The 24,449-nt window shown below is 39.7% G+C and overlaps 1 long non-coding RNA gene across 1 annotated transcript in view; it reads right to left on the bottom strand.

The window, feature by feature from the left end:
- LOC133216310 (uncharacterized) overlaps positions 1-18,113 on the bottom strand; it is a 35,643-nt gene extending 17,530 nt beyond the window's left edge. Inside the window, exon 1 of the long non-coding RNA XR_009726614.1 lies at positions 16,133-18,113. This is a non-coding gene — a long non-coding RNA (uncharacterized LOC133216310). The remainder of the gene's footprint in view (positions 1-16,132) is intronic.
- Positions 18,114-24,449: the final 6,336 nt, after the last annotated feature.

Raw genomic sequence — 24,449 nt, 5'->3', positions numbered from 1 at the left:
AATACCCATTTGTAAGGAATTAGAGAAGCAATACCTACAAGTTCAGTGCTGAGAAACTGACTACTATGAGGCTACAGTCATTTGGAAATGCAGCCTTTCCAGGCCTTCTTCAGCATTTACCAGTTTTCACCCCACTTTTAAAAAACATAAAGCTGCTAAAAGAGAAAGCATGGATTTACAAGGCTAAGACTTGAGAGCATTACAGCATATGCCAGATGTTTGGGACAGAATACTGGGGACCTAGCACTGAGGGGGTTAAAAGCTCTTGTTTGGGCTGCCCTACCTTAAATTCTTTACTTGTTGCTTAAGTGTGTGGCACTTTTTCAGGTCCACAGCTGGCTGCATTGCAAGAATGGGTGAATTCATGTTACCCATAAGCACTGCAGGCCTCCTGGAGTCTCACTGTGTGAAAGGCATATAGCAAATATATTTCTTAACATCAGCAGGGGAAATAAATAATTGGGAGAGCAGTCTTTGGATGCTTTAAGATATTTAAATAAATGAAGCTTAAAACCTATTTATTTCGAAGCCACTGTTGCCAGTGATTAAAATGTTCTAACAACTCAGCCTTGCGATAATTTCTTTGGGCAGACAAAGAAATATTACATTAACCCACACTGCTCATAATTTTTAAGCTGGAATTTCATAAGATCCTCTGAGACACAGCAGTCTCTAGAGGTCCAATGTAAATGGATTTTACTTTTTACCCACAAAATATCCACAGCTTAAGGAGAGTGGGCTTTAAATTAGTACCTGGGATTAGATGAAATGGCTTCTCCCTGTATTCACTGCCAAACATGAATTAACAGAGAAACGTCAGTAGCTGTGCTAGCAATTTTACAATCAGTGATTTTGCCAGAGACACCCTTTGCTTTCCCTTCCCTACATTGACACACAAGTGCACTGTACTAAAACTGGTAGAGGCTTGCCTCATTAGAGAAGGATGTACTGTTGAAGGCCATATTAATGATTGCATGAAGAGAATTCAGGCATATGCAAGATTCAGGAAGGGGCTTGGGAAGGCAGAGGGGAGAAAGTTTGAGGGAGTCTTTTTAAAGCACTAATATGTTAGTGAGTGCAGAGCTCCAGCAGCAGGACTAAAAAACAGACTGGATGATGCAAGTTCTTCCAGCCTTAAGGTCTGTAAACTAAAGCCCAGAAGATACTTGAATCATAAAGAAGGCTTTTTCAGAAGGCTCAGCTCAGCAGATATAACTGCACTTGTCAGTCCTGACACTGGACGTGAAAGCATAAATTTATGATTAACATTTTAGCTGATACATTCTTTCTTAGTTCAGTATTCATCCAGATGATATATCTGCTCAATATTTAATTCTGGCAAATTGGTTTTGATCAATAGCATTCTTGCTAATAGGCAACCTCCTAATTGGCATCACAGCACAGCTTCTTGTCAGGTGTATTGGGATGGAGAGCTCTTTCAGCCACACCTCTTTTCCACAGTGCTTTCAATGCCTGCCTAGAATGCAAATACAGAGACTCCCTTGCTTATCCATGCCCCATTTGCAGCTAAGTGTGGCTAACACACACACATTAAATGTATCAGTCCGTAGATATTAGGCACTGGTAGAGCTAATTAGGCTACATGGGACAGCCTAAGAGTACTGTTTGAGAGCCCCACCCAGTTCAGGTAACTTCTGAGCAGCACTGGTGTGATGTGCTATTCAACCAAGTCTCTCAGTAAGTCTAGAAGGAAGATCCTGACAAGCTTCAGGACTGAAGTCATAAGGCAACAAGATACCACGTTGGGTCCACATTCTGAAATCAGGCACATTTTTCTAGCTTGAATAAACCATACATCCTCCAGGAGCTTGGGTAAGTAACTTGGAAGAAAGAGTTGGCAAACACTTAGAGTAATTCAATGAGAGGTCTCCTGAGTCTGCAACTGTTGCTAAAGCATCAACAACAACAAAAAAATCTTACACTGAATTAAGAAAATTGTGGAAGGTAAAGCTGAAAACACATTGCTATTTATAAAAACAAACAAACCAACCACAAAATACATTTGTTTCCTCTTCAGATAAGACAGTTTAACCACCTCCATGTATCCAGCCTGCAAATCTGTTCTTCCTGTCCATGTCTTTCATATACAAATGATTTGCACTATGGGTAATTGTAGAAGACTGGGAAGGGTTTGCTACTCTTTAGATCAGAAAGTCAAGTAAAAAGGGATAACAGAGTGTAAAGATACAGGAAGACACAGAAAGAATGAACTTGACTTGTCTATTAACTGTACCTTCAAAATACATTCGGGTGAACTCAACAATCAAGCTTTATGCAAAAAAAAGCAGATAAATTTGTCACTGTAGAAGTTGCTAAAAATATTGTTGAAGTCAGGAACTGACCAATTTTAAAGAACCTCTCACATGCAGTAAGATTTACACTTCAGTTTTTTCTTCCTAGCTGTATGAAGAGATGAACAAAAAAAGAATTCAGTTTACATATACGCATAACACTGGTGGGACAGGGGGTGGTTGATTCATTGCCACTGATACTCCTGTCCTCCCTACTCCTTTGCAGGCAGTCTTTTGGTGAAAAGAGGAACCGTTTTGTTACTTTCTGTTCCCTCCCTTCTCCCACCCTGCAAAGTCAGCTCAGAATTGCCTTTTCTAGTCAAGAGACTTCATTTCCAAAGACTATGGAAAGGCAGGTATGCCACTCACAAGAAAAGCTACAGTCTGTTTTTTCCAAACAGCTAGGATGTGTTCCTAAAGGGAGACTATACCTGCTACAGGTTTGCATAAGCCATCTCATGGCTACATTCATTCCATAGATTTAATGAAGAAAAACACATGTATTTTTCAGCATGTTCTACTGTGCAAATTGATGAACAAGCTCTTCCCAAGGTATCCTGTCATTACAGAAACGAAAGTACAATCTGAAGCTCCTCTTTAAAAAAGGAAATATCCAACAAGGGCACAGCCAGCACTCAAACCTCAAGTTTACCTTTTCAGTTGAAAAACCATTCTGCTACTTGTCAGTATTAACTGTGTTAGTAAAAGACTCCAAGGTTTCTTCTGGAATAACCTGCCAGAGAGACAGATTTCTTCTCAAACCTCTCTTAGAGGTTTTTTACCTCTTTTTCACCTAAGCAAGTGACTGAAGTCTCAGCGTCATTCTGTAAGCTATGTATTTGATACAAAAATAGTCATTTATACTACAGCAGTGTTACTACTGTAGACTCTACTGAACAAAGAGCAGCGCTTCCAGATCACAACTATCTGTGCCTAAAGCAGCAAAGGAAGTGCTATCTCTGTCTTCACATAAGCTCCTTCCGGAAAAAGGTGAGCAACATGAGACCAAGAACACAGCATTCATTTACATACTATAAACAATAATCAAAACACAGCCTATTTCTGCAAATGCAGATGCAAGCTCTCACAATATGTTCCATGTTTTATCAGTTAGAGGCTTCAGTCCATTCTCAATTTGTATTTAGTTTTGGAAGTAGTTGTATTATTTCTCTTAACAATCCCCCACCCCCCCCAAAGTAAGATCACTGCAGGTCTAAAATCAGGCACATGTAACTTCCCATTAGAAGAAATGTCAAAGCTCTTGACATTGGAAACATAACCAATAGAAAAGTTTATTCAGCATAAAAATCCCTGTCTGGAAAACACCTGTATTGTATGAATATGCCTGACTTGCTTGAGATTACAGCATGCAGCCCTGACTGCAAGCTACCTTTCATTTAGATTTGCAGCCCTTCAGCCAAAGCCACAGTACCTGCTGTGTGCCAGCTCTTACCCAGCAGTAACTGGGGAACAAGTGATCTTTCACTTGCCAAGCGGCAAAACCCACACAGAATAATTACTGAGCAACAGCCAACATGCTGTAAATCTAAAGTTGTTGTACATCCATCCTCCTGGAGGCAGGAGGTTTGCTGGCTGGGTTTCAGGATCTGGACCAGCCTGAGTCTGGAGGAGACCACGTCATGGTACAAGCAGAGGTCTCAGAGAATGTGTCTTCTCCCTGCTTGCTGGGCATCCCTGGGCAAAAGGGAAGTTGGAATGAATGGCCTTAAATCATATTAAATCCCACTGCTCCTAGTAGATCCCAGGCACTCAAGAACCAGCATTGAGCTCCTGAGCAAACAAATTTTTCCTTCTCTTAACAGATTTCCAAACGTGTCTGCCCCAGTGATAATAGAAGCCACTGGAAAACTGGGCTGGGAGAAAAAAAAAAAATAGGAGGCATAATGGTAAGGGGATGTCACAAGAAAAGGCAGCTACCAGACAAGTCCTCTTTCCCAGGATCTTCATTTCCGTGTAAGCACTAACACTGCTGAAAACAGAACTGTGTCCCTAAAATCCTCATCAGGGACGGTAGTGATAGCACAAGGAGTAATGGGTTCAAACTGAAACAGGGAAAGTTCAAGTTAGATGCAAGGAAGGAGTTCTTTACTGTGAGGGTGGTGAGGCACTGGAATGGGTTGCCCAAGGAAGTGGTAATTGCCAAACCTTAACAAGAAAAGTGCTATACTTAATAAATTATTACATTCAAAACACTTGGAAATCAGAGAGGTGGATTTCATGTACTTCATGGGTATGATTTAAAGTGATCCTCATCATTGCAGGGTCTGAATCATGCAAGAATCAGGCAAGATAGGAAGGTGGCTATTGAATCTATTGCTGCAGTAGTCAAAATGTCTAAATATCTCCAGTATGAATCACACATGGGCCACAGCTGCCATAAAAAGGCAAATTAATTTGTTCAACAGCACATTGTCTCTTTATGTAAAACTATAAAAGATGGAAAACTATTCCCTGCCAGAAGTCTCCAGTTGCCTCTTCCACAACCTACTACTCTGGTCTGCACAAAAGAACTTTTTAGTCTCAAAAATTGTAAATGAAATAAAACCATAACTGAAACAGAACTGAAGTCTTTGACAACTTCACTATATTTTTTTACAAGGAATGCCTTCATTTTGCTGTTTAAGAACCACCTGTGACTGAAAATGACACTATTTCCAGGGAAATCATTAGTTTTCAGAGACAAATTAACCTTTAGTCTAATGAAATGGAATCCACTGGCACTGTTCTTTGGCGAGCCAATTTATTCCAAAGATTCGGTCTGTCTGTAACAAGCACTGACTAACGCCCTGCGACTACAAAACACAAGCTAACTTGCAGCAGATGTCGCTTTCAGATTTATTCTAACTGCAGCCAAGTCAGACTAGAAAATTCAGATCAATGCACAGAGTGTACAGGTTCAGCGTGCTGGTGTGCTCAACCCCAGCCTAGAGTTTCAGCACACAAACACACCTTTACTCTGGAGTTTTTATGCACTGACATTGTAGAGAGCTTTACTCCGGGCACTTCCTACTCGATTAGCCAAATTTCCATAAGGATATGAGGAAGTTTTTAAACCACTCCAGATTTAAGTAAAATAAGTCAAGATGGTTTGGGGGATTTTTAACTGGGATATATAACTATTTGCAGTTAGCATTGCTCCTGTATTTCCCTTAGCATAATAAATTACAAGGTTCTTTCCTTCCCTTTGCAATTCAATTTCTTATTTTATCTCTTGATTTTTATTCTCTCTCCCACATGTTCCTCCCTTAATTACAGCCTCAGACATTAGAGGAAAAAAATTGTCACAATGAATCAGATGGTTAGTCCATGAGGTGCCATATTCTACTTAATACTGAAGTCAGACTGGCAGATAGCTTGGAAACAACACTGTGTTGTGAGTCAGCTGAAGAAAAATGCTGTGAGATTTTTGAACAGTCAGTTCCTTTAGTTGATTCCATAATGGATTTAACCCATGTAAACCAAAGGAAAGACAAAGACTACCTGCAACAGTTTCCACACTCGAGTCTCAGATAGGTGGCATTTCCCTGGTGGCAGCACAAGATACCTACAGAAAAGGTACAGCAATTAAGTCTGCAGATCATATTTAGACACAAATGTCAACTTTTTACCATGGCAAGATATTTCCCTTAGAGCAAACTATTCTGTATGCTCAGAGAAAGACAAGAAAAACACAGTAAGTTTATGCATTTGTTCTAGCAGAAAGTTAATCCCTTGAGAATCATGCTTGCACTGTCTTTTCAACTGTCTGCTTTTAGAGCAACAAATTCCTCTAACATTTCAGGGAAGTGAGAAGACAAGCAACAGAGTTAACCTAAAGGTCAGCCAGGTCTGCCTGAAGTCAGGTATTACCTGAATATACAATACCTGACAGGTATTACCTGAAAGCAATACCAACTTCTGTTTCATCTCAGGCTGAAAAGGTCTCCCAGTTTCAAGGTTACAGGATTTGAGTCTTTCAGTAACTCTGGCCAGAAACTTCAGTTCAAAACTATTTCAGTGCTATCCAGTGTCAACAGCTCCCCCAAAAGAATCACACAACTAGAGCTTTTTCAGATTGGCCCAAGATGTGTTTTATGAAGGAGTAAAGGCAGAATAGAACTACAGCCTGTGTAATTAGCTCTGCAGTAACTCTCCCTTTGGCTTACGTGAAGTCAGAACCTGGTTATTCCATGTTTTTTCAAAGGTACATGCACATGTGAGTAACCCAAAGCAATTAAGATATAAGAGAACAAAGACATGAATAAGGATTTCTACAGAGATGCAGTAAAGACAAATATTGAGTCTTACAGTTCATGATGCTGCAACATTTTCCAAATACCCTGGTGTACATTGTGTGAGCTCTCAAAAAAACAGTTTTAGATAAACTAGGCCATCATGTAGCAGCAGGGCAAGCTCCTGCAATCAGCAAGATGCTTCCACTCACCTCCACAAGAGCAAAAGGAATTTTGAATAAGCCTTCCTTTTTTTTTATCATACTGTTTACTTATTCAGAAGTCTGTTCTCTCCTTCCTCCCTAGGTAGGTACTCAGCAATTGCTGCACGCCTTTCATACAGTTGGAATATTTGGAGCATGAACCAGAAGATAATATTGCACATACTGTTTGTTAGGTATTTTATTATAGATTATACTCATTAAACCTGTGATTATTGTTGGCATCCATTGCGTTCCAAGGAAGGATTACAAAACAATTACCAGTCCTACAGACCCGCTAGAAGGCGTAATGGCACATTTGCTGTATCTGCACCACAAGTTAAAAAACATAAAGTTACATTCTTCAGGCAAAACTAAAGTTTGCCCATACATACAGAAGCAGTTTTCTAGTTGCTGGATTTCACCATACTCTCTTATACTGTCCTGATATATAAAAGGCTCCATTTCTATGGCAGCCTGGGAAGAGTACAGGAATGTTGTCCGGGAAGCTAGGGACCAGGTCAGGAAACCCAAGGCCCAGTTCAAATTAAACTGGGCTAGGGATGTTAAGGATAGCAGGAAGGGATTCTACAGGTACATAGCAAATAAAAGACAGACTAGGGACAACATAGGCCCCCTCAGGAAGCTCTTGGGAAAACTAGCTACCTAGGATTTGGAGAAGGCTGAAGTTCTGAATGACTTCTTTACTTCCGTCTTCACTGGCAAAGGCTCTGACCACACCACCCAAGTCTTGGAAGGCAGATGCAGGCACTGTGAGAATGAAGACCTTGGGCCCACTGTAGGAGAGGATCTGGTCTGAGACCATCTTAAGAACCAGAACATGCACAAGTCCATGGGACCTCATGAAATCCATCCGCAGGTCCTGAAGGAGCTGGTGAATGAAGTTGCTAAGCCACTGGCCATCATATCTGAAAAATCATGCCAGTCAGGGGAAGCTCACAATGACTGGAAAAAGGGAAATATAACCCCCATTTTCAAGAAAGGGAAAATGGATGACCCGGGGAATTACAGACCAGTCAGTCTCACCTCTGTGCCTGGCAAAATCTTGGAGCAGATTCTCCTGGAAGGCACATGAAAAACAACAAGGTGCTTGGTGACAGCCAGCATGGCTTCACTAAGGGGAAATCCTGCCTCACCAATTTGGTGCCCTTCTACGATAGGGCTATGGAACTGATGGACAGGGATAAAGCAGTTGATGTCATCTACCTGGACTTGTGCAAAGCGCTCTATGTCTCTAAATTGGAGAGACATCAATTTGATGGATGGACCACTCGGTGGGTAAAAAACTGGATGGCCGCACACAAAGAGTTGTGATCAATGGCTCAGTGTCCAGCTGGAGACCAGTAACGAGTGGTGTCCCTCAGCGATCGGTGTTGGGACCGGTCTTGTTCAACATCTTTGTCACTGACACAGACAGTGGGATTGAGTGCGCCCTCAGCAAGTTTGCCGATGACACCAAGCTGTGTGGTTCAGTTGATACACTGGAGGGAAGGAATGCCATCCAGAGGGACCTTGACACGCTTGTGAGGTGGGCTGATGCCAACCTCATGAAGTTTAACCATGCCAAGTGCAAGGTCCTACACCTGGGTCGGAGCAATCCCAGGCACAGCTACAGGCTGGGCAGAGAAGAGATTCAGAGCAGCCCTGCGGAGAAGGACTTGGGGGTGCTGGTCGATGAGAAAATGAACATGAGCCGGCTTCAGTGTGCGCTTGCAGCCCAGAAAGCCAACCGTATCCTGGGCTGCATCAAAAGGAGCGTGACCAGCAGGTGGAAGGAGGTGATCCTGCCCCTCTGCTCTGCTCTCATGAGACCTCACTTGGAGTATTGTGTACAGTTCTGGTGTCCTCAACATAAAAAGGACATGGAACTGTTTGAACAAGTCCAGAGGAGGGCCACGAGAATGATCAGGGGACTGGAGCACCTCCCATATGAAGATAGGCTGAGAAAGTTGGAGCTGTTCAGCCTGGAGAAGAGAAGGCTGCGTGGAGACCTCATAGCAGCCTTCCAGTATCTGAAGGGGGCCTATAGGGATGCTGGGGGAGGGACTCTTCATTAGGGACTGTAGTGACAGGACAAGGGGTAACAGGCAAAAACCTAAACAGGGGAAGTTTAGATTGGATATAAGGAGGAAATTCTTTCCTGCTAGGGTGGTGAGGCACTGGAATAGGTTGCCCAGGGAGGTTGTGAATGCTCCATCCCTGGCAGTGTTCAAGGCCAGGCTGGACAGAGCCTTGGGTGGCATGGCTTAGTGTGAGGTCTCCCTAGCCCATGGCAGGGGGGTTGGAACTGGATGATCTTAAGGTCCTTTCCAACCCTAACTATTCTATGATTCTATAATCTGCATAACACAGAAAAGGAGAAATAAATGCAACTGCAGAAAAAGTTTAGAATTATTCAGAACAGTAACAGTCACTGGTAGTGGTACCTCGGAGCTTTTTTCAGTTACTGGTAGACTTGAGATCAAAGTCCATCCAAGTATTTCTGTTAAGTTTAATAAGGGTTGCACAGAACTATTTGGCTACACAGTATCAAGTTAAACAAAGCAGTAAAAATGTTTGTTATGTGATAAACTTACAGGCCATGGCAGGATGGAGTTTGTAGAAAAGGATGAGAGCAGAAATACATTATTAATAAAATAACCCCCTTTTCTCTGGTAGCTAGCAATGTGTTGTTTACGTATCAGCAAGATCCAGGCATTGTCACTTTTCATCCTTCTGACGGTTGGTGCTATTTATTCACCACTTCAAAGGGATTTGACTTCATTTCAGCCTCCAACTGTGATCTCTAATTGGAGGAAAACCGCTTCAGATTTGCAAGAGATTTCGAGCTTTTTCTCCCTAGTATGGAGATATTTCTGAAATAGTATGTCACATGAAAAGTACAGAAAAGACTACACTAGACTGGTAGGAACCCATACAACTCATGTGAAGAGAGCTGTTCAACAAAGCCCTTGTAACACTGTCATTTCTCCTGTATCAACCAATCCAGCTCTAAAGTCACACTCCAGGGGAATGACACCAAGTCACATCTAGTGAATACATATGAACAACATCAAAACCAGTTCTTCATGACAAACTGTGTATGAAGTAGGTATGTGCCAGAAGGGAATTCCAATAGTTCGGTGTTGTGTACACGCTGTAAGAGCAGCAGCTTATGCAGCAAGGCCATGGGAATCAGGCTTGCAAGCTGTACTGGGTGGAGGCTGTTCTGAAACACAGACATAAGTGATGCTGTCAGTGGAGGCCAGCCTACACCTCTCCCCACCTGAAAGAACTCACAGTTAAGTTTGATGGGTTAGCCTGAGTTATCTAGTGCTTGCACGTGTAAGAGGAAATGGATGTACATCCACGAGTGCTGAGTGCAATTGAGCACTAAAGGAGTTAAAAATAAGTTTTATATCCAAACAGGGCACAGATGTCATGATTGATTCTTGGGAGGACCTGGAGGTACCAAGTGCCTCCATAAACCAGAGATGACCATAGCAACATGGACTTTTTACACCCTAAATCTTTCCTCGAGTTTTTCCACGTGGTCCAAAGCAGTTAATTTAATTCAGTGTCTTAAAGATCTTTAATGGAAAAAAATTATCCCACAGTCCAGGGCAGAAAGTAGCTGGCCACTAGCAATTGATTTGTTACCTCACAATTTAAAGCCAAATGTGCAATTATACAAGCTCTAAATAAGCACAGTTTTTGTACAGCAAGATCCATATTACAGCAGTGTAGCTATGCTGAGACAAGAAGTGATGCAATTAAGAACTGGCAAGTATCTGACAACTCAGTAACTTGGTTTTGCCTTAGAATAACCTACAGCGCCTTCCAAGTTCTGTAGTTAATATCTATTGCTGTTAACAACCTCACAAGAGAGGGGTAAATTGTTGCCATACATGAGGAACAGCCAGTGTATGCACTAAACACCTGCAGTCTACCAAATGAAAAATTATTTTCCCTGACATATCTAGCCACTGTTTTAACTGCTGGCAAATTCCCTGCTCAAAGTTCTGTGATGTAGTGCAAATTATGACAACAAATCCATTCCCAGTTATTTCCCCAAGGGTATTAACAGGAACTCATCATACATGCAAAGATAATGAATGTATTTTTCTTTACGTGATTTCCTTTTGAAGCAAGGGAGACAGTCACAATATATAGAATCTGCCAAAGGAAGAATGAAAGCAATGCTACAGCCCCACAAAGGCAGAAGTCCAACAGGGTGGATTAAGATCACTGGTCTAATCTCACAAAATCCCTCAGCCTAATGAAATACAGACTTATGACTAAGAATCAGGGTGATGCACTTGGGAGGAAGGTGTTACTCTTTCTGCAATACAGGCAATAGTTATAGGTGCATAAAACCTTGGACCAGCTTTCAGACCAAAGTGGATTGAGGTGAAGTGAGGTCTCTCCCCTCAGCCCATATACTGTGGACAATTGCATAATAAGTGTTACTTTTCTGTAAAATATCTCATATGGAGATACAAAGTGAGCAGACACTATAGATATGAACCAGGTATTTCAGTGACAATTCTCCCATGAAATCACCATCTGAGTTGCCAGCAGCACTAAAGGCAATAAAATCACTATAGGCATTGCAAATGAAGCAGCTGATCTATAACACAAGCAAGCATTATTCTTTGTTAGTAGCAACTGCAAAGAAAAGGAGTTCAAGACTAGGAAACTAATTTCTCCAGCTGCAGATATACCCAGCAAGACCAGAAAGGCCTCAACCAGAGCTGATAATAGCTCCCTTCTTCTTGATATTCCTTAGAAATTAAATGGCCAACGGTTGGTTAGAGGAAAAAATAAGTCCCCTATATTGTACTTTATTTCCTATATTATTACACTAAAGACTGTCTCATAAGCAAGGAATTTTTACATTAAAAGAATTAGCCCAATTTTATCAAGAGAATACGGAGAATTATATTTCTTAGTTTGCCATCATAAGCAAAATCTGTTCCCTTTCTTTCCTTCTTGTTACCAGGTTAAAGGAACCACTAACACAGCACCTGCCTTACAAAAGAACACCTTGATTTTGAGAAGAATGTGTGGATGATCCTATCCAGAAAGAGCTTAGAGAAAGACATTGTGAACAGAATAAATCCTTAAGGTGATCCAATTGTTTCTCTCCGTAAGTTCAGGTTTTGGGTTTCTGTAGATTCCATTTTTTGATTGCCTGTATCACAACCAAGAACTTCAAGAGCTTCAGCTGGCACCAGGAAGCTCCAGCAGATGGTATGATTGCCTGACACAAATATTCCCAACGTGGATAAAGTTTTTTTAATCTTAATTTCAAGCAAGAAGAACATGATTGAATTTTAATAAAGAGGGCAAGTACGGCACTGTTGAGTTCACAAAAATTTTCTGCACCAACACTGAGACCCAGATGTTCCCAGAAATACAAAAAAAAAAAAACAATAAATAGTCAGGAAGAAAAGTTATATAATTTACCAGAGGGGCAAATGACATTAGCAGCGCAAGGATACCGGAATGTAAAGTTACAGTGCAGTACATATGTCTTCAGTGAGAGACTGCCCATTCCAATTTTTCTCCGCTCCCATTTATGTTCCAAAGGTTCAGTACAGCTTTGGTATCTTTTTTAATATAATAAAATAAAGGGAGGTTGTAGTGGGGTTTTTTTGCAGGCTTAAGTATAAAATTGATGTAATATGGCTGAGCTTGCACATATCCTCAGTTCCTTCTGCAGGAAAGCACAGTTGCACCCAGTTGCTAAGGCAAGAGAGGAGTTGTTAACATTTCTTACCCAGAAAAGCAGCCATCAGCAAACTAGCAGTCCTATCTATCTCTGCTTTAAGTCTCCATGTCTGTCAAACAGTTTCTCCAACTTGCTGTCTCTAAAATCACTTGCTACATACTTTAAGCAAGTTTGAGTTCTCACTGTGGTCTAATGTTGCCTGCTCTGTTTCAGTCCAGGTGGTCTTTTCAAGTCTTTTATCACAAACACCACAGCACACAGATCTTTGCTGGGGCCTGAGCTTTTGGACTTATTTTATAGCTTAAAGTCATGCGCAGCCCACACATGCAGGCTCTGTTGCCAAGGGCCTGCCTAGCCCCATTATCCCAGTCTGTGGAGATCAACAGGCACTCATGAAAACCAGACCTCTAATTTTCTTTCACTACAAAGTGTATGACCAAGGTCTGGTCTACTCTATGAACACAAGGTGTTCAAGGAAGCCGACAGAAATTGCTCTATGAATGTATATGGTGTGTCTTCTACAAGTCCTACAGGAATTATATCACCCCCAGCCTTCAGCTTAAGTCTGTGTATTTTTTTGCTGAAAGGAGATTTTTAACTTGACTGGATTCAGCTACGAAATACATGGCCTTGCTAAAAAGGTACCTTAGCTCATTTATATTGACCATTATATGGAGCAAATCATGACTCTGGACATGGATCTAGATAGACTGGACAACCTTCCAATTCTGCAAAGGCACTTAGGACTCCTGCATTTATCTATTCACATTGAGAGAGTTTCTATGTACTTTTTACCTTCTTTGGAATAAACGACAGCTTAAAAATAAAGAAAAAAAAAAAGCTGTGCATTTTACTTATGTGGCTGAATAGTTTCCACCTTGTCATCTTGGATCTTAGTGTTTGGAACTAAAAATATACGTCTAGTTAGTTTGCCAGACCAACTAGTGTTAATAGCAGTAGTCAGCCATGCTAAATCCTGCTCGTATGGGAAGACCCAGCATGTAGCTGGTGCTGCTCACTGAAGCAGCAAACAGGAGGTTCTGACTTGCAGGACTGTGCCACATCTGTGAAGGGGAATTTCCCATCTAAGTAAAATGGGGAATTAATGGGGAATTATCCCATATAGAGTAGCTAGGAAGAGCTATAAGAAGTCAGATGTATCCATTTTCAACAGATGGGTTTTCATACTCACTGGTAGAAATCATAAGGGGAGCACTATGATAATACTCAGTATCCTTTGTAAGAACTCCTTTTCTTACCACCACCCACACCCTTCTCCCCATTAGCTTCCAGCATGCTGTGCATTGTCTTGCCATTTCAAAGTCTATTAACAAAGTGCCCAGTATTTTGTATTTCTTCTTTTAAACCCGGAGAAACTTCCCTGCAACTTGCCTGCCAAGAAGTAACACAGCAGCAAAGCAGGGTTTTACCCCCAAGGTTTGAAACACTTTTCCTTGATTTTTTGAATAGTCAGGAGCAGCTCTGCTGCTACTATACAGGCCATGAATTGCTTCCCCAGGCCTGGGCCTCAGTGTTGTCAGGCCTGGGGTCAAAAGTGATTGAGGTGAGTTGACACTGATTTTATTTCTGTGGTAATAATGGAGTGGCAATTTAATATCTAATCATTTACAAATTTGTTTTACAAACATTAACAGCTTGCAATTAGCAATGGTTTAAACTAATAGACAAGATGGGCCATTATTGCCCTTTCAGGGAGGCAGCAGAAATTAAGGGAGAAGGTAAATTTAAGCGACCTACATAAAAGCAGAGCAGCAGCTAAACCCAGACCCAACTTGAAAAGTCCATGTTGCCTTCATCTAAAAATCAACAAATACACAAGTAGGATCACATACAATCACATGGAGTCACCAGTGTGATTTGGGGAGTAGCAGAGCCAAGTTCTTACGAACTCATACCCCATTTAACAAGACAGTGGCTGTATTACCACATGAATACAGTCAGCCCTGTTACAGGTAGACACATGCTGTTGCAGACCCAGGGAACTTGGGTACTGTACTGTATTCCCCATGCTTCCATTCAAGAATTACTACAAAGCCAAACTGAATGTTTCTTTACCTACAGTGTCAGCATGTCACAGAGTCATGCTTCTCCATGACCTCTCATTAGCCAGAGGAGAAAACTGAAATGTAATGGTTTCAAAAGTTTTCTACCTTACGTATGATTTTCTGCATAGTAGTCACTGTAACATGCACCTATTTACGGTTTCTGCTTTATCACTCCTGGCAGGGAGAAAATTCTCAGCTTACAGACCAAAACCACAAGAAGGTAGTTCTCAACAGTCCTCACTTCTCCCATCTTAGACACAGGATCTTCCTTACCATTAATTACCTTTGTTAATTAAGTTTTCTGCGATTTGCTGCTCCTTACCCTCTTCCTCTACCTCCCCCCTCAACAGTGAGCAGAAATGGAAGGATGAAAGTTGTTTCCTAAACCTCTCTCTCCAAGAACATAAATTCACATCCATTAAAATTAAGCAAATACACTAACATTAAAATGGAACCAATTGCTTAAGGAAGCAAGCACTGTTGAATGCCCAAAGCCTCCAGTAGCTTAATTCCCCATAGAAAACACTCCACATCTCAAAAATTAAATTTTATAATAAATATTATAAAAATATTTTAAATAATAAAATATTATAATATAATATTTTATTCTATTTTATTTATACATTTTAGTAATTTATCATTATATGTATATAATTATATATAAACATGTGTTACATCTATTATATTTATTATTTTATTTATTGTTGCATTTATTGTTTATATTTTATAATATTTTATTATTTAATGATCATTAAAACAGCAATAAATAATAAATACCCAACAGCATGGACACCTAACAGGACAGAAACATTTAAAAATGAAAAACTTAGGTCATAATAAAACTGTAGGTATTCAGATGAAAACAACCAGAAGAACTCATTAGCCATTCTCAGAAATCACACTTCACACACACTTAAAAGTACCAGCAAAATAAAGATTGGAAATTATAAAGTATTAACAAATTGTTTTTAGTTAGCCCAAGCACAGCAGCATGTTAAAAACCCCTATTTCACTTACCCCATTCCCAAGACAGCTCAAGTGGCAAACACACTGTTACATAACACAGGCCATATTTTGCTGAGCAACTCTCTTAGCACAGCTGTAGCAAACAGGGCAAGAGACCTGGACTCAAGGTACCCATCATCATATCGTTATACAGATGAACACTTCAATCCAGACAAGTGACTTGCAGATACTTTCCATCATTTCGTACCGTGCCCACTAATTACACCCCACAGCAGCTGCATAATTCCTGCTCCTTTTGCAGTAACCCAGAACAGTATTCTATAGACTTCACTTTAGGATTCCCTTAGAAGCACTCCATACTGTACCTGTCATAACAACATACTTGTTCCTGAAGAAACCTGCCACTGCAGTCCCTTTGCCTCATGCTTGGCTTGGGTTTTCCACATATTAGGTTGGAGCACAGCTCTCTGGCCAGTATCATCAGCACTTCACTTCAGAAACAGCAGCAGCACCCAGTGCAGACTCAGAAAAGCAGAAAACAACACAGCTCTATACTACCCACAGTGGTAGAGACTCCTCAGCTTCCCCAGCTCACCCTTCCCAACCACACCACCCCTTTTACCTCTTTGTTAGCTCAAATCTACATAGAAGTCCAAAGCAGGTCAACCTCCTCTCCATGATTTCCTAGTGTGATGCAGACTTCAGTCACTCCCTTTTGAAAGCCAGGCAGTTTCCTCAAAAGCCTTCAGGTAGCAGTCTTTGACTCGTGCTTAGTCCCAGCAGAAGTATGAGTAGCAGCAAGAAGCCAGTAAAACCCTAAAGAAACCATCTGTTGTTATAAACACCCTTAAAGTGCTTATTCAATCTGTTGATGGCATATCTTCATCAGGTTCATATATTTGAAGTTTTTAAAGCAAGTTGTTTCCTAGCCCTGCGAATCCTCCCTCAGGCCTGTTAGCCACCTGGACCCAGCTGAGAGAAGTTGTAAAGTTAATTATTAGAGCTAATGGCTCCAAGCACACCACCTGGGCTGGGGCACTGCCTCAGCACATGCTTGCTGTCCACACCAGTGGGAGCCTCTTTTGTCAATGCATTGGTCACATTGCAGCACATACTACAGCATATATTTGTCATCCCACCTCAGTGACATATTCCAACTTAGAAAATCCCTCATGTGCCCAGGCCATGTTTTCCCCACACTGTAGGGGATCTTGTATGCTATTTTCTTCCAATTCTTTATGGCATATGCTCCAAATCAGTGTGGGGTTACTAGAAATCAAAGGATAGGCATGACAGACTGCCAAGATAAAGTATCAGCAGTTTTCCAGGTTTTCATCTCCCAAGACATCATCCATCCCCCGCATTACCCAACCCTTTTTTCTCAGTATACTTGCCCCCAAATCCTCCAGCTCATTATTCCTTAAGAAGAGCTTCCTGTCCTCTAAACAGCAACACCACTTCTAGCCCCCAAGCCTTTGCTTCTCTTCATTATTTAGTTTCTCACTAGTTGTTCCAAGTCCCACTACCTGGCAGCCTCTAGTAAAGAGCTGCAACTCCTCTGTAATTCCACCCTCAACAGAAGCAGTAGGTGCTGTGCCATTCCCTTTCCATACTGCCATTTCATCTTCCTGTCCCTGTACCCACTGCTGGGGACTTCACCTTTCAGACTCTGGCTTGAGCCTGTTATTGTCGGGTGCTATGTTATGACTCCAAGCAGCAATCAGTTAGTCTCTAGATACAGTTGAGCAGACTTCTCTCTTCTTTGCTCTTGGTGAATACCGAACAGTGCCCAGAGGAGGTGGTGCCTTCCACATGCTCCTAGACTTGGCTGAGTCTCTTCAAGAAATTGATTGTTGTAATTTAAAGTGTAAAACCATGACATTTCTTAGCCTCAAAAAGGAAGTTACTGTTCACCCTGCAAGGGGAAAACTCTATTTGAATCATCGTTCACTTCACAAGCCACAGATCACAATGTCTCCATAACATTAATTACAGGATTTAGTACAGAATTAAATTTATGTAAATAAAAGTAATTATAATAATTATTGCTACTATGGTGCAATTATATTACTAATTGTGCCCTGACTTGCATTTCTGGTATCAGCTATGTCTTTATATACTTCACCACCACCACCACCCTCAGAGGGAAAAAAACCAAGTTCCTCCCTCACACACACAGAGCACTTCATCACCTACCAGAAAACTAAACAAACCATCCTGTTCTGACCTGCTAGTACTGATTCACTGATCTTGTTAGGTTTAATTGTTCAGGAGACAAATACAGTAGATATAGCAGAGGGAAAAGCAGTATTTGTGTCTAATGGAGTGCCTTCTGTTATGTAGTTATGGATAAATTCCCTATTTAGTACCAGTATTTTCAAGTTTCTCATAAACTGTAAACTGGGATGCAGTTGGACTTTGAAGACCCAAAAGAATAATGTTTCTGAAACACAGTATATTCCCTGAACCCTCTAAGCTGAGAACTCTGCAGCTATTTCACACCTACACAGAATAAGCAATTACTAGTCAAATGTGGTTTCAGCTCCAATTGTTGCTCTATAGCTATGTTGGTACCTATGTTTGTGTCTAAATCACAAGGCAAGAATGCTCTGGAAAGTAAACCACTGCCAGTTGCCTAAAGCAGATACGAATCTACCCTTGCTGCCAGCCACTTTGCTTCCAGTGGATATTAGAGTGGACACAAGATAAGAAGGTGCAGGAAGGATGTTACTTACCCGGATCTTATGTCAAATACAGTGTCAAGATGTGTCTGGACACCTATCCAATTATCAGCTAAGAAACCTTATATATAGACTGACACCTCTCTCTTGTGCTTTATTCTATAAGCTTTCTCCTCAGCATGGCTCAGTAGACTAGGAAATAAAACTTTAGCTAAGTGAAGCCCTAACCCAGCAAGTGATGAAAAAGTCTAGAAGAACTGAAGAAGAGTATGTAGAGAATACATTGAACCAGTATTACGCTATGGTACTGGAAGCACCAAAATTGATATTTTTTCAGTTAAGATGCAAAATGCAGGTTTCTATTTGGTGTGATCATTGTTGGCCTATCAAAAGTTTACTCTCAGTGAACAAGCAAAAGTTCCTCATGTCACCCTTTTTCACTGTTTTGTACAACAGTATCAAACTCTCTTGTAGCTGCATCATACACATTCTACTCTGAAAAGAAAAACAAAAAAATCATGATGATTATGCTAAACTGGAGAGTGAAGATTCTAGTCTAAAGGCAGCTTTTATACCAATGTGTAAGGATACAATTACAATAGAACGAGTTTGTAGTGAATTAAGCTCCCGTACTATATAAACTTAAGGCAGAAAATCCTGTGCCGGATACTTACTATATAAATAAATAATACTATGACTTCATGGAGATATACTACCCCTATGTGACAAAGGGTTACTGTCATTTCATGACCTCGTACAGATTTATTAGGGCTGACTGCCTTATCAATATGGCTGTCCTTCCTGCATATACACTACTTACAAACATACACTACTCTGTTTATCTGAGCTAGTACAGATATCGCTCAATACAACCCTTCATTATGCAGCATAGACATACCCATTCAACATGTCAAGCAGTTATACACAGTGCAAGGCCAACAGTACCACATTGGTTTCTAAGTTCACAAAACGATTTTGGCAGAAGCCATCTTCAAAGACATGAAATATGCTGAGTATAGCCATAGCTAGAAATCAGCTCTATGCCTCTTGCATACTCAAAGCTCCCCCTGAAGTATAGAAGACATTTGTTACAAGTACTTCAGTGACAGTGAACAAGGCCCTTTGTTGTTATCAATGAAAGTCATTCACTTGAGCTGCTAAGTGATTTTTCATTATGGTACGACGAGCAACCCCAGATTTAGCTATGACTGGAAGAGAAATAAAAATGCAAAAGTGGAGAAGCAATTTTTATGGACTGATTTTTTCAAAACCAAACAAGAGTCAGGGAATATTATGTACCACATCTAATTACCCACCAATTCAGCAGAAACTGTAGCTTTGATTTCACAAATATACCAATGAGGTGAAAAATTACAAAATCTCTGCTGAATGGAGGACAATTCCTCTGTTGGCACAGAGAACCATGCTTTTTCATACAATAACATTAACCAGAATAGAATAATTTTTTTTGCACTTGGTCTGCTGTTTGTAACAGGAAATTTCCGACACATCACACCATAACTTACTTCTAATGACCACTTATCTATTGCAAATCATTACATCTTTACAGCCAAAGGAGGATTGGTACTACCCTACTAATAGCTTATTAAAATGGTCAGGAGCTTCCTATGGACAATAAGAACTATGTAAGAAAATTAGAGAGGAAGAGAGACACTGAAAGTTCTGGGATAAAATTTACAAGACCTAATTAATTTCAGTAGATGAAAACCTGTGAAATAACTTTCCTCACACAAAAGTATGGCTCTCGCAAAGATAAAAGAAACATTCTTTAAAAAGTTTTTATTACAATTGAGTCAGCTTAGTGTAAGTCACTGCAAAACAAAAAAAATACATAGCAATTTTGGTTTTTTTTGTCTTACAGAAACAATTTGGAAATTATTTACCTTTCTCTGGGCAGTCTTTTGTTGCTGTATTTACTGTGAGACAAAAACTCCATTAGTTTTTACCCATGAATTGGAAAAGTGGATTTTAGTGCAGTTCTGTATCCTTTAGGCTAATGACATCAAAGCCATTTGGTATTCTCTAACTAAATAAATAGGCTCAACTCATATAATCTCATTTCATGTTTCTTCTGATTAGATTGGTTTTCTCACTCTTTAGCACTAGGGGAATGCCACCGTGCGTGTTTTCTTCTCAAGAACCAGCTTAACCAGAGATGACTGCTGCTGTCTCTCCAACTGACTGACTCTAACTGGATATAAATACATTTTATTTCAATCTTTGATTGTTTCTACCAAAACTGTTCTACATAAGAAATATCTAGTATAATAATTAAATGCTTTTATTGAACAGGATAGTTATTATTATTTTCTTTTTAATAAATTGGGCATTGCGAAGATCAAGTCCACAAAACACCATATGGCTAACTTCAGCAACTTTGTAGGACCAACTGTATTTTCTTAACAAACAAAATCACGATGGGCTCCTCCTCATCACTTCGTAAGATTGTAAAACAGTGATTTGGAATAGCATATATGTAGCTGCTATCAGGAGATATTTGCTGTGAATGAAGAAGTAAAGCCATGATAAAACCGAGATAGCAGAATTCAGGTGGTCAGATTTTGGAGAAGCAGTATGGTTTTGATCTCAGGCAAGAGCCATTCAGAAATGTTATATTTTTGCACATTTTCGTGGTCTGGATTTTACTGCCAGAGAAAAGTATCTTTTTTCTCCATTAAACTGAACCACATTCATGCACATGTTGCTCGCAGTGTCATAAACAACAACTGTACATACACAAAAGCTACAGAAAAAGACAGATTGTAACCAATTTTTTTTTTTTAGAAGAGGGCAATAAAGAACCAAGGAGAGCTCCTGATGACGCTATCTGTTGGGATGTCATCAATCTTCTCAAGTGGTCTAAAGGATAGCTAACAAAGACAGGCGGCTAACTAACTGCTCCTAACTCTTGTTTCTTGCCGCCTTCTGGATGTGCTTTTTTACTTTTCTTATCTGTAGAAGCTATGCTATTCACACAGAGCCCCTTTTACAGGAAGGATAATTTGGGATCTAGATTTGAAATAAGTACATGAGAACTATGCAGTTCAATCTGAAATCAATGCAATAAATTAACATGCATTTGATTTCATAGCAACAATCACAATAGAAATAGTCTACATTTAAAACTCATGGAAGAATCCAAATAAGCACAGCAACAAGGGCAGTACATCAGTGAGGGTGGGTTGCTTTTTCAACATTAAGTTAAATAATTACCATTTCCACTAACACAACCTAAGATTGCAAGTTAAAAGATGGAGCAAGATGGCTAGTAATCAGGAGGAAATTAACAACTATCCATGGAGGCAGTCCAGGTAAGGAAAAAGAGTATTGGACTAGAAGTAAACAGGATGAAATAATTGAAAGGCTCTTCCCACCTGTGGAAGACTTTCAGACACAAAAGCTTTGTTTGTGGTTCAGAGAAACAAAACAGGAATTAGAAGTTCAGATAAAATGTTCTCCAAATTCTTTTGATCTGGAGTTTGGTCTAAAGAAGCAGTTCTCCGAGAGTTTTATTAAGCAGCTTGATAAGAAAACAAGCATTTTTCAGTTTTACTTTATATTCATTCCTTGTTCGTGGCCTGTATAGTTACTTCTTAGAGTACTTTCATTTTCATTAATTTCATCAGCACAGCACTCAGCAGTGCTCTTAATGTGTTTTTAGGCACATTCTCTTGATTTTCTTGTACAGAACAGAGATACCAAAAAAAAAAGTCCCCTCCCAAAATATGCCAACCCACCAGTTTCCTTAATTTCTAGAGGAAGAGGAAAGAGCAGGTGGAATATTGAGCACTATGCATCCTGCCATGTCACTATCATAGATGCTATTACTTACCTGCATCAATGATTCTCTCAAAGTGTTTTGGCACAATACAAAGACTGCAAACAACAATCATAAGACAGAACTCCTTTTTGAGTCTGGTACAGATATCCAGGTCCCTATTTGGATACTGTAGTTGCCAATAACTGCTTTTTTTTATTTTGTCTTCTACCTTGAAGAATGCAACAATCCTTACTTGAAGTTTTTTCTCATTAGAGTTAGGAAGTGCTAACTCTCTAAAGGAAATCAAATATGGGTCCTATGAATCTTTCATAATGCTTTCACCCAGAGCAGCAGTTAATAGCTACATTATGGAGAACTACGCTACCTCCTAAATTTACGTGTTATCAATAAATTCAAACTACATCTCCCCTGCAGTTCACTTCCTATGCCATTCAGTATCTCCAATTTTTACCTCAAACCTTTCATGCTGTAGCACTTAACTTTAAAAAGGAACAAGGTACAGAAATTGTGGATGGTTTTCTTGATTAGAAGAAAGCATGATCATAATAAGGACTACAAAACATGTAAGTACATTCTTCTTCAAAAGCCAAATAAAAATGAAAAAACAACTCACAATTTATCAGGTATGAAAGAAATGTAGTAGGGACTAAGCCCTAAAAATACCCTGTAACCTTATCTTTGACAAGTGCATTATATGTACTGCTAGCAGACTTGTGGCTTTCTGTCTAGTTTTCATTTTAGCAACCTCTGTCAGCTTGTCACACCTGTACCTTTTGAATTGAACTGCAAGACAAGGAGAAGAGTTTCTTCTCAAATCTTAGAAAGAGAACTTGTACATCAAGTATTTTAAGTGCAGATATGTAAGCTACAGCATTCCTGGAAACCTTGAGATATTATACTAAAATAAAAGTCAAGAGCTACAATGTGAATTTGGTGCACAGGCATACATGAAATGGTTTGCTGGCACTTACCAATCTGTACAGAGTAACTGCCTGCAGAAGGATAATCAAAATTAGTGCCCTTTCCATAAGTATTTTTGATTTCTGAAATAAAACATGCATTTATAGAGATATCTTATTTTTCTTTAGTCAAACTTCCATCAATGAATCCTGAACAATTTTGATCTTTTTGGAAATGGACTCACAGCATCTGTGTTTTTTGCACCTTTCATATAGACTGAAAGCTCAAGCACCCAAAGGTGCTGCAACATACTCAGGAAATCAGTTACAGCTGACTAGCTCCCATAACCTTAGAGAGGACAGAGAGACTCTGTGTCTTCTGTTATATATTGTTGTTCTTACAATGTTTCTCACTTGAGAAAAAAGAAAAATAATCCCACAAACATTTTAAGTTTCAAGGGATCTGAAAGATTTCTTGAATTCTACTGATTAGCATTTTTGTCTAGAGTTAAAGGAAGTGTGTTCAATCCATGTTCTACATTTCACAACAAGTTACATGTTCATAGAAGTTAAAATACGGCTTAACACTGTTTGCCTCCATAAATGACTTGATTAGAACTGCATGGAGTAGAAAAATTGTCATCTAAGACCTGTTACAGGTAAAACCAGTGGTTTCTTAAAAACTTAATTGCAACACAGAAATTAGCACACACAACTGATTCTCTGTGTGTATCAAATAAAAGATGTTTCCACTGCCATCATCAGCATAACTGAATGTAATTCACGCATGTTTAAGGCATCTTTGAACTATGTAGATCAGGTTTTGCAGCTCTTTTAACTAAGGCAACACAAAGCTTCAGGCAGGCTGCAAAACTTGATGGAGCAGTAGGGCCAATGATTGGGCATACAGAAGAATACAATGAGTTCCAGGCTGCTATTAGAATGGGGCTGATATTTAATTTAGCCAGTTATGGTTAAGACCAAATTTTTAGTTTAATATTTTAAATCCTTATTCAGTGAAGAACCCATTGAAATGTCAAAAGAAATAACCCTAAACTTTAAGTACCACTTTAATTTTTCAATTCATTTTTCTGAAATTATACACAGTAATTATGTTTCATATTTTTGACAGGTTTCCCCATAGACCTTCTTCAAGGGACCTAGGGTTTATCCCTTGTCAATGTTGCTGCTCTTTATACTTTAGCTCCAAAATAAATTGTTCTTCCTTCTTTAGTGTCTGTTATAGGTGTGGTGGTTTGTGGTGGTTCTTTTCCCCCCCACCTCAAGTGAAATTTACTGAAGTGTGTCTTGGGTCATGAAACACAATAATGAAAAAAAGAGGAAACTTTACAACACTGATCTACTAACAACAGTATTCTACCTATGACAGTACTGCTAACACAGAATATCTTCCCAAGTGTATCTTAGATAATGCCTAAACTAGATGTCAGATAATTTGCTCTAAGGAAATAACAAATACAAAAACATATAAGAGGCCTCTGAAATTACATTATACAGAGAATTTGAACAAATGTTGAAAAGAAGGCTGAAGAGATG

The sequence above is a fragment of the Neopsephotus bourkii genome, unplaced genomic scaffold (genome assembly GCF_033783945.1).
Source record: "Neopsephotus bourkii isolate Nb327-2 ecotype Australia unplaced genomic scaffold, CSIRO-AGI_Nbou_v1 NB_1037, whole genome shotgun sequence".
NCBI classification, from domain to species: Eukaryota; Metazoa; Chordata; class Aves; order Psittaciformes; family Psittacidae; genus Neopsephotus; species Neopsephotus bourkii.
The sequence above is the reverse complement of the archived record's forward strand: the minus strand, read 5'-3'. Positions and strand labels throughout refer to the sequence as shown.